The sequence below is a fragment of a genome, unplaced genomic scaffold (genome assembly GCF_019419815.1).
Source record: "Pyrus x bretschneideri cultivar Hongxiangsu unplaced genomic scaffold, Pyrus_bretschneideri_v1 Contig26, whole genome shotgun sequence".
NCBI lineage: Eukaryota > Viridiplantae > Streptophyta > Magnoliopsida > Rosales > Rosaceae > Pyrus > Pyrus x bretschneideri.
Window position 1 is genome coordinate 2,986,706 of NW_025999568.1, and position 11,381 is coordinate 2,998,086.

The 11,381-nt window shown below is 35.5% G+C and overlaps 1 pseudogene; it reads left to right on the forward strand.

The window, feature by feature from the left end:
* The first annotated feature begins 2,745 nt into the window (after positions 1-2,745).
* On the forward strand, positions 2,746-10,974 carry LOC125478746 (annotated as a pseudogene).
* Positions 10,975-11,381: the final 407 nt, after the last annotated feature.

The following is an 11,381-nucleotide window of genomic DNA, read 5'->3' on the forward strand; positions in this document are numbered from 1 at the left end:
GGAACTTCTGGTCCTATCTTTTTATATGATGGAATTTTTGTTCCAGTCTTTTTATATGAAGAGGATCACGGAACTTCAGGTTCGATCTTTTTATATGATGGAACTTCAGATCCAATCTTTTTATATGATGAGAATAAAAAAACTTCATGTTCTAATTTGATCAAGGAACTTTGGGTCTTGTATATACTCATCATAACAAAATGTAGTACAATAAGTAAATTAAAGTAGAAGGTGGTAATTCCAGCCATTATAAATAAATTACTTTAAATATATAAAGATTGTGACAAGGGCTTTAATTCAGCACAATTCACATAAATATCAAAACATAAAAATAATAATTGTTATTATAGGAAGGGCAACAGTGCCACACCAATCACATTAATAACAAAGTTAATAATAATAAGGAAAAAGTAAATCTTAACTTACTATGCTTCCCTTTTCCTTTCTAATCATGGTCATGTATCAATAATAGTGTATGAGAATTATAGGACAACCAAATCGTTTGGATCTAACCCAAATTTTAGTATGGCATGGATAAGAGAATAATGAACAACTTCAATGAAGAAAGCATTTGCATTCGAGGTCAGAAAGTTGAATTCTAAAAGCCATTAACATGGCTGCCAATTTTTCAGTGCATTTCGGGTCTATTGTAGTATTTCTAAGATCTGGAATGAATTAACCATTGATCTTTCTAGAATTTTGATATATTATGGAAGAGAAGATAAGAAACAACTTCTATGAATGAAAAATTTCTGTTTTAGCACATGAAGTCGGAGTTTCAGAGCTCGTATCACAACTATTGGTTTTTTTGTGAAGCTCAAGTTTGTACATTTTCTATGAGATTCCAATTGATAGAGGTGGGAGGTAGGTAGTGCTTCACCATATTTATGGCGTTGTGTTTTCCATTGAAATGAGAGCTTCTCGTGCTGATAACGTGTTGTGAAATTGAGGATATATAGATAGTGGAATATAAAGTAAATAAGACACAATATTTAAAAGGTTCGGCAAGTGTGCCTACGTCCTCGGGGCATCAGTAATACTTTCTTTTTTTTCATTTGAAATAATAGGAGTACAAAGATATCTCTCATTATTTTTCTTTCTTCTCTCTAGCCTTACAACTTACTAATATATTTTTCTTCTACATACTCTGCTACTTCTTCTTCTTTTGGTTTTATAGGCAGATGGCCAACCATCTTTTCTTCATTCCACCTCACATTTCCATTAGTCAATAATATTGAATACAAAAGTTAGGTGATGAACCTTTTTCAAAATTTGACTTAATTGCGGGGGTGAAATTGGATATACAGGACATGAAAAGGGGCATTTTGATATAGGCGCTTCGTTTTTTAATTTTTTAGACTAAACATACACTCCTTTTGAAAATTTGATCAAACATTTTCCTAAAATTTTGGTTATTAATTTCAGTTTTTCACATAAGTTCAATTTTGTTTAGAGTTTTAGTTTTTCACGACTTTTTTTGGACATTTCATTTTTCTTTTTTCCTTTTCCTCTTGTCCCTATATTTATGCATTTATTATCCATCTCTATGCATTTTTTTATTGTTTGTTATAATTTTACTTTTTTTTTTTTGTGAATAAAGTAGAATATTTATAAAAAAAATTGTCAGATTTTATTATTTAGAAGACCCAACATATAATAAAGATTTGTTTGATTAGATAGCTACGTCTAGTTACCTATAATATGGACACATTTAGTTTTATAGTGGATTTGATTTTTTTTTGTATTTCTCGGTACATTTGGAATGTAAATGTACCAAAAGGGTTATTTGATAGAGACATTTGGTTTTGTAGTACGTTTGTGATTTTTTGTTCATTTGGAATCTAAACGTACCAAAATGGTTACCTGACAATGGGCACATTTGGTTTTATGGTACATTTGAAATTTTGGTACTTTTGGTTTCTCTGTACATTTTAAATCTAAACGTACCAAAAGGGTTACATAACAATGGGTACATTTGGTTTGATGGTACATTTGAATTTTTGGTACATTTGGTTTCTCAGTACATTTGAAATCTAAATGTACCAAAAGTTGATACTTTTGTTCTCAAATGTATCATAAGTTTTAAGTATATTTTTTATATATCTATACGTGAAAAAATATGTATTGAAAACTTTTTATTGAGACATTTTTAATAGAAAGAGATTTTTTTTTTTTTTAAATACTGATAATAAGGTAATGAGGAATTAGTTAATTAATTTTTTATTTTATTTTATTAAAAAAATGTCATTTAATGTGTAGAAGGGGATTGATGAAATTAAATTCCTATATTATAGGTAATTAGTTAATTAATTAAATTAGGCACATACGATCATACCAGTATCTTAGAAATTTAGTTTTATACTAATACAATGTTCATGCAGTATTGAAACCAAATCTATTATCCCTCAAGTTAAGTTGCTAGGAAATCAGTCGATCAACAATGTATATGAAATGAAAACACTCTCTCATGTGCACCCCATCCTGCATGTGAGAGTCGATGACAAATGGAAACATGTTGGTTCTCTAATATGATGGTAGCAACAACTATTAAACACCAAAAGCTTCAGATGTCAACACCAATCTAAGATTTCAATTAGATTCATTGTATCATTTTACCAAATGATGTGTGTGGACTATCCTTATGCACTTCTAACCCCTAGACTTGGTGGATATGATAGTTTTCTACCTCTTTCACCTTTTGAATGTAACTGAATGAAATTTTGAGTGCTTGTTGGTTGGTCAAGTATGATCACAGATACTGCAATTTCATCTGTGTTTTACAATCTAAGGCTAAGGCATCCAACACTTGACCTCCCCTTCGTCGACTACGACTTGGCGATTCTTTCCCAACCAATGCTTGTGCTCGGGATCAGTATCAGAGTTGCTTTCAATGCTTGTGCTTGGGATCAGTATCATATTTGCTAACTGGATGATCGCAGTGTTATTAATCATTACTTTCTTAGGTAAGAATTATGGAAAATTCTGAAATTAAGAATTCATTATTTTCATCAACTGGACAACTTCTTTGATTCGTATAGTGATCGCATTTTGATGACATGCTGGTACATCGAATATGGCATTCTTCAGGTACTGAGACATGGAAAGAAGAAACTACAATAAAAAAGGTCATCTTAAATTTTTTTAGTTTAATTTGTACATATGGCATAACTTAATCCATATTGGCTTAACTAGTTTTCCATTTTTTCAGGAGGCTGCTAGACGAATGCAGTCAAATGGTGAGTTGATCTATCATTATTAATTCTTTGGTGGCAATGACCTTTTACCTACTCAAATTTAGATGCCTAATTTTTTTTTTTATGCAGGTGATGATTCTTGTAGGAGGAAGAGGGATAGAGAAACGTAGGAGAGCGGAGAGGTTTTAAAACTTGAAAAGACTCTTCTAATTTCTGATTTCTTTTTCTCACACAAAACTCATTACACTACATGACTTTTATAGCCACTACAATACATCATCATTTATTTAGGTAATTATAAGGTTCTTGAACATTGAAAGATCTAGAGAAATCATGATTAACTCTAGAAATTCCAAACATCACAACTCCAGAACTTCTATCCTTTCTTATCCTTGATTTATGACTCTTTCTTGTAACCGAAATTTGGGTTAACCTTCCAACATTGCCTCCCTTAAACCAAATTTGCTTTTGATTCCTAGTGTTGCAACATCTCGCTTGAACACTTGTCCACCAAGCGGTTTTGTGAACACGTTTTCCATTTGTTCATCTGTTTTGCAATACTTTAGATGTATAATTCCCTCACTAACAAGCTCCCTTAGGAAATGAAAACGGATGCAGATGTGCTTTGTTCTCCCATGTAGAACAGGATCTTTTGAGACTGAAATTGTTGAGCTATTGTCACAGAACAAAGTGGTTGGACCCTTTTGTTTATGCATCAGACTCTTCAAAATGCCAAGTAGCCAAACTGTATGACATCCTGCAAAAGAGGCAGCTATGTACTCCGCTTCCGTTGTAGAGAGGGCAACAATCGGTTGCTTCCTCGAACTCCATGAAATCACGCCACTTCGCAGACTAAAGACATAACCTGAAGTGCTTTTGCAATCATCAATACTTCCAGCTAAATCACTGTCAGTATAGCCAATAAGTTTCACTGAAACATTTGCTTCATAAAAAATTCCATAATCAACGATTCCTTTGATGTATCGCAAAATTCTTTTTGCAGCTTCCCAATGATTTGAATATGGCTTTTCCATAAACCTACTCACCAGACTTATTGCATACATGATGTCTGGTCTTGTGGCTGTTAAGTACATCAAATTACCTACCAAACTGCGAAACTTTGTGGAATCAATAAGTCTCACTTCACCATCTTTGCTTAGCTTTATGCCTGTAATGCATGGTGTCACTACTGGGTTTGCATTCTCCATCCCAAATTTCTTCAAAACTTCTTTTGCATAACTCTCTTGAGAAATGAAAGTGCCTTTCTTAGATTGAGAAACTTCAATACCAAGAAAGTGATGTAGCTTGCCCAAATTTGTCATCTCAAATTCTTCCATCATAGAGAGCTTAAAACCATTCAATAACTCCAAATCATTTCCTGTAAAGATAAGGTCATCCACATAAAGACTTACTACCATGAAACTTCCTTGTGAGGTGCTTTTAACATAGAGGGTATGTTCATACGGACACTTTTGAAAACCATGCTTCTCGAAGTATGAATTAATACGGCTGTACCATGCACGTGGTGATTGCTTGAGCCTATATAATGCCTTCTTAAGCTTGTAAACTTTATTTTCCTCTCCTTTCTTCACATATCCAGGTGGCTGCTCTAAATAAACTTCTTCTTGAAGGACACCATTCAAGAACGCAGACTTTACATCCATTTGAAAAATTTCCCAATTGTTTTTTGCAGCAAAGGAGATGATCAATCGAATAGTATCAAGTCTGGAAACAGGAGCAAAAATTTCAGTATAGTCTTCACCTTCCTTTTTCTTATAACCCTTTGCAATGAGTCTCGCCTTGTAATTGTTAATGGACCCATCTGCATTTTTCTTAGTCTTATATACCCATTTAACACCAATAGGATTCTTGTGTGTTGGCAGATTTGTGAGCTCCCAAGTCCCATTCTTCTCAATAGCCTTTATTTCTTCATCCATGGCTTGCTTCCATTTTTCCTCCTCACATGCTTCATTAAATGAAATTGGATCCTCTCCAACAAAGAAGGCAAATAATATAGTATTATCCTCCAAATTTACTTGCTCTGAGGAGTCATAAAGATCTCGTATACTTCTGAACTTTCTTGGAGGCGAGTTGTCATCACTTGATGTAGCTCTTGGAGATTAAGGAGCAATTTCTGATTGATAAGTATCATCTTCTTCTTGCATAATAGGCAGTTTTGATGGACCATTTTCTTCTTCAAAGAAAGCATTTTCATCAAAGTGGACATCACGGCTAATCAAGAACTTTTTGGTCTTCAGATTGTACAGCTTGTAAGGCCTTGCTCCTTTCACTATATCCAATGAAAATGCACTTTTCTGCCTTATTGTCGAGCTTGTTTCTCAACTCCTTTGGAACATGGGAATAGGCAACACAACCGAAACTCTTCAAAGTTGCACTCTTGGCTTCACTCCATACCATGCTTCATGAGGTGTGCAATCCTTCAAACTCTTTGTTGGTGATCTGTTGATTAAATATGCAGCACAGGAAACAGCTTCTGCCCAAAGTTCTTGTTGCAATCTTTTGTTCTTGAGCATGCATCTCACCATTTCCATGATTGTCCGGTTCTTTCTTTTGCTCATGCCATTTTTTTGCGGTGTATATCGGGCTGTCAACTGGTGCTTTATTCTATGATCTCTGCAATATTTTTAAAATTCATTTTAGAGATACTCTCCACCACGATCTGTCCTTAAACTTTTGATTTGAAAGCCTTTCAACTTCAGCCTTGAAATCTTTAAAGGCTTGAAATGCTTCAAATTTTTCTTTGAGGAAGTAGACCCAAACTTTTCTTGAGAAATCATCAATAAATGTAATGAAATATAAATTACCTCCAAAAGATGCTACTGGCAATGGACCACACAAGTCAGAATGAATAAGCTCTAATGGCTTCTTTGCTCGCCAAGAGGACTCTGGAGGAAATAAACTTCTATGTTGCTTACCAAATTGACAATCTTCACAAACGCCATCCACTGGATCAATTTGAGGCAGCCCATGTACCATTCTTTTGTTTGACAGCAACTTCAAACTTCCATAATTTAAATGGCCATATCTGTCATGCCATAACTTAGAGACTTCTTTTTCAGCACTCACAAAGCAAGATAATTTTGTTGTCTGGAGCTTCAAAGGAAACAAGTTATTTGCAGCAAATCCAAACTTGGCAACAAATTTATCCTCCTTTTTGAGAACACAAAATCACCACGGAGGCGAATATCATAACCCTTCCTCAACAAATGGCCCATACTCAATAAATTACTCTTCAAACCAGGAACATAATATACTTCAGAAATCTTCTCAATTGTTCCAGATTTTGATTTGAAAGACACCTCACCAATTCCCTCAATTTTATAGGCTATCATCACCAATTCTCACTTGTCCATGATCAAACTTATAGAGGGCAGAAAAAAGGTTTTTGTTACCTGTCATATGCTTGCTAGCTCCGCTATCCAAATACCACACATCATTCATTTGATCTCTATGACATGCAAGCAATAAAGTTTCTTTATAATCACCATCTCCAGAGTTGCTTTGATGCATATAGCCTGCCCTATATTGTTTTTCATCATCAGCCTTTTTGAACCGACATTCTCTGATCTTGTGCTCAGGTTTGTTGCAGTAGTAGCATTCTGGAGTGCCACGTCCTCTTCCTCTTTGAAAAACACGTCTTCTTCCTTGGTACGAATTGAAATTTCTTTCACCTTCATTATTGGAGTTGCTTGATGAGCCTCGTTCATTACCATAAGAATTAATGCCTCTACCATTTAAATTTCTTCCTCTACCTCGTCCGCCTCTTCCGCCTCTTCCATGTCTGAAGCTTTGATTAGGGCTAGAAGCTTTATTGCCATTGCCTCCCGTAGTTGCAACTTGAGACTTGAGTGCTTGATCAGGTTGAGTAGCAGCAGGATTCCTCAAATTAATTTTGATCTCATGTGCCTCCAATTTTCCTTGTACCTCTTCCATAGAAAAAGTTGAAATATCATTTGACTCTTCGATAGCAGCCACAACATAATTGAATTTCGCGGATAAGCTCAGAGAATTTTCACAACAATTCTTGCATCTTAGAGAATCTCCCCATTTGAAGCCATTTGATTAACGACCGAGGTAACTTTGATAAAGTAGTCTTTGATTGTCTCATCTTCTTTCATCTCCAACTTTTCAAATTGTTTCCTTAAAGATTGCAGACGAACCTTTACCTTCTCCTTAACTCTGTAGGCATTCTCGATCATATCCCATGCTTGTTTTGCATTCTCGGCTTTCGCAACTCTTTCATATACTTGCATCTCAATGGGTTGATAGATGTGGAAGAGTGCCTTGCTGTCTTTCTTTCGGTTTTCGCTTAAAGTATTCATCTGCGCTTGAGTTAACGCAGCTTCGTTATCCGTCTCTTTGTAGCCTGCTTCAACAATATTCTATAGCTCCAAAGCCTTCAACACACTTCATATTGTTGCTCCAGTAGTTGTAATTATCACCAACAAATCGAGGACTTAGTGAAGCCAGGTTGTGACCATTTGCATTTGCATTCGCCATATTGACAAAACTTCAACAAAGCTCTTATACCAATTTGTAGGAGGAAGAGGGATAGAGAAATGTAGGAGAGTGGAGAGGTTTTTAAAACTTGAAAAGACTCTTCTAATTTCTGATTTCTTTTTCTCACACAAAACTCATTACACTACATGGCTTTTATAGCCACTACAATACATCATCATTTATTAATGTAATTATAAGGTTCTTAAACATTGAAACATCTAGAGAAATCATGATTAACTCTAGAAATTCCAAACATCACAACTCTAGAACTTCTATCCTTTCTTATCCCTGATTTATGACTTTTTCTTGTAACTGAAATTTGGGTTAACCTTCCAACAATTCTAGTGCAGAAGCTGAATACAAGCCTCAACCTGGTGGCCCGAACAACGGCACTCCAACAGAAACCAGGGAATCCAAAAGAACAGAGGTAGGGTTTTTTGGAGCCTGAGCTTTCCTTGATGCATGGTTTTAGAGACTGACAGTCTTTAACCTTCTCGGGTTTCTATCTTTGAGAATCTTTGCTAGAAGGAACTACTGATTCTTTTTTCTGTCTGGATTATAATACTTGCATTGCAGATCGCTAAGGTAATACCTACAATGTGGATGATTTTTGTTACGATTAATACTTTGCTTTTATTTATGCGTTGATTCAAATTTTCAGAAACTTTTCTGTTGGCATAGCATTATACCACAACTTGTTCAGCATATAATCTCTTGCAGGTATCTGCCTTTCATGTCCCTTAGAATTAGAAGAAAACATAAGCCTTCATCGTCCATTTTTCACGCTTCAAATACAACCCTCATTTGAGCTTGATTGTTTGTTTGAAACCATCATGGCACCATATATATATGTTTGGCCTTCAGTCTCCTCCAATGTTTTAAAAGGCTTGCCTCAGGGCACGCTTAGGCGTCCTTTGAGGCTGGGCTTAAGGGTTGTCGTCTTTGTTTGGAGGTAGTGGGCGTAAGGCTTCATCGGAACCGCCTAGGCGGCGGAAGGTGCGCCTCAGGGCTTACTCCCAAACCCAAATTTTGGGTAGGGTTTTAACTGCCTCATACCTCTTTCTTGCACTATTGTCTCTCTGCCTTTTTTTTTTTTTTTTTTTTTTTTCTTTTCTTTTCTGAGTTTTATTTTTAATATAATGGATGTGTGTGCTGTTTGCGTGTATTGTTATATGTGTGCTCATTGTGTTTTTCATCTTCTATTATATATATATATATATATATATATAAATATAGGGAATTGTTATTAGCACTCCAAAAATCTCATTTTACACTCCAAACTTTCTATATTAGGAAAGAAAAATACACTTGTGAGGAGTGTAGAATAAGATTTTTGGAGTGCCAATAACACTTCCCTATATATATATATATAAATATAATATAATATATGTCTATATATGTGTGTGCTCAAGATGATTATTGGTTAATAATCTTTTTTTTTTAACATAATATATATGTATGCTTAGTGTACATATTAAAAAATTTAGGTCTCGTGAGGCTTCGCCTCATGCCTAGGTTGGACTATCTCTTGGACACCTTGTCCACACCTCACACTTTTAATACACTGGTCTCCTCAAATGAATCCTTAGAGGCAGTTAAACTATACAAAGGACACAATGTGATTGCGTCTCGGGTAGAATCAAACACAAATTGGAAAGTGCACCAGCTTGTTTTTTGTAGTGCTTGTGGCATCATACTTATCATAGCTGGTATATTTGGTGGATTGCTTGGTCTTGGTGGAGGCTTCATTTTAGGTCCAGTTATTCTGGAGCTAGGAATCCCACCTCAGGTGAGTTTTATACTTGTGAAGTAGTTGATTTCGTATTTACTGAATTTACTGATTATGGTTCAATCCAAAAACTTGAAATTATTATAGAGGGTGGAATCAGTTTTTACGATAAAAACACTACAGGATGTGCGAAAACTTTCACTTAAAACAGCTCAAAATATTTTATACACAGAAACACATTTTTCACTTTCCTATTCAAAACCGACTCACTATTTGAGAACTTTGATGCAGGTCTGAAGTGCACATTTGCTATGACATTTTCTGCCTCCTGTAAAGTACTACCTCCTAAAACGTTTTCTGATTCCTTACGGAAATCGTCTTAGCCATCCACGTTGCTGCCAGTTAAAAAAAAAATTGAATGGCAGGGAGAGGAAATTTATTTTTCAATAATTTGATGTTTGCTCAAAAATTTCTCTTGCAGCTCTCCACTTTACTGCTGTGGCCACATTTTCAGCCCTAGTAGGGCAATATGGGGTGAGAAAGGTAGTCGGTATTTTGGGGAGAGCAGCTATAATTATCTTCATTATTGCCTTCACAATATTTGTGTTGAATTTTTCAGGTTCAGGGCCAAGGGCTTCAGTCCAACACACTGTTCCTGGCGAATAAGTTTTTGCATGATTTGGTCCCTCGTTAATGTGGAATTTTGTTTTCACATTCTCACACGTCACGTGTGGGGGATTTTCAAGCCTTACACATGGACAACATAAATAGGATGATGTAGAGCACGTGTAGCCGTTGGGTTTCACACGCGAGTTAACCTACTCTGATACCATGAATAAAGTTGAGGTTTCACTATAAAACCAATCGAAAATATGAGAAGTATCTCAACTTCTTATAAGCATTTACATGGTTTAGTCCCTCACTGATATGGGACTTTATCCTCACATTCATATGTGCCTCCCTCAAATGTTGATATTTTATTTTCCGGACTAATGAATTTGTGTGGTACGTAGGTAGCATGAGAGGGAAGAGAAATGAACTGTCCGGCTACTCCTTCAAGTTTTAAGTGCATCCTCTTCCCTGCCATGATAAGTTGGTGAATTTCCCGTTCAGCAGCAACTTGCTCATTTAGAAGGCAAATTTTTTAATGTGGTTTGTATGATCAATTTCTTCCAAATGATGTATGGCATTTGTTTTAAATAATTCATTTGTTATGTAGAAATAGAAGTGCTGAATTTCCTAAATGATCTCTTGCAAATGTCTTGATGGATGCGGTTTCCTGAAACTAGAGAAAGTATCTTGTATCCTTTTATATTTATGAAGAATGTTGACTAAAAACTGGAGAGGATAGAATCTGAACCACCACGGCAAGTTGTTAGGTTCCTGTGAAAAATAACCGGTTACGTGGATGTTTCCCACCATATTCCTAAAGTAGACCCAATTCTATACAAATATCGGCCCGAAGTTAGCTTCCTGTGGTAAAAGCAGTTCCTATGGACAATAAGTTTTCCTTGTATCAAGTTTGTTACATCCACACATGGACAAAACAGCTTCCCTTCATTATTTTGCTTTCTTTTTCTCTGTCATAAAGCAAATATGAACATGTTCAATTTTTCTTGGTACTTCCCAATTGATTTGACCTGTCTCTTAATCATAGTAATGTTACAGATCGTGATATTACGAGACAGTGTATGTGGGGTGCTTTTTCTGAATGAGACACCGAAGGACTAAGCTGTCTGTTGGACCACATTTTTGACCGGAATATGATAAAAAAATGGTAATAATGATAATGATTGATAACAACACATGATCTACGATAAACGGTTAGGATGTGAGAATTTTTTGGATCCTTACAATTTGAATCCAAATGGGATCCAATTCCCTTAATTTCAAGCAGTGGAAGAAAACTCTAGCCAGTTTGAAACAAAGAAATGAAG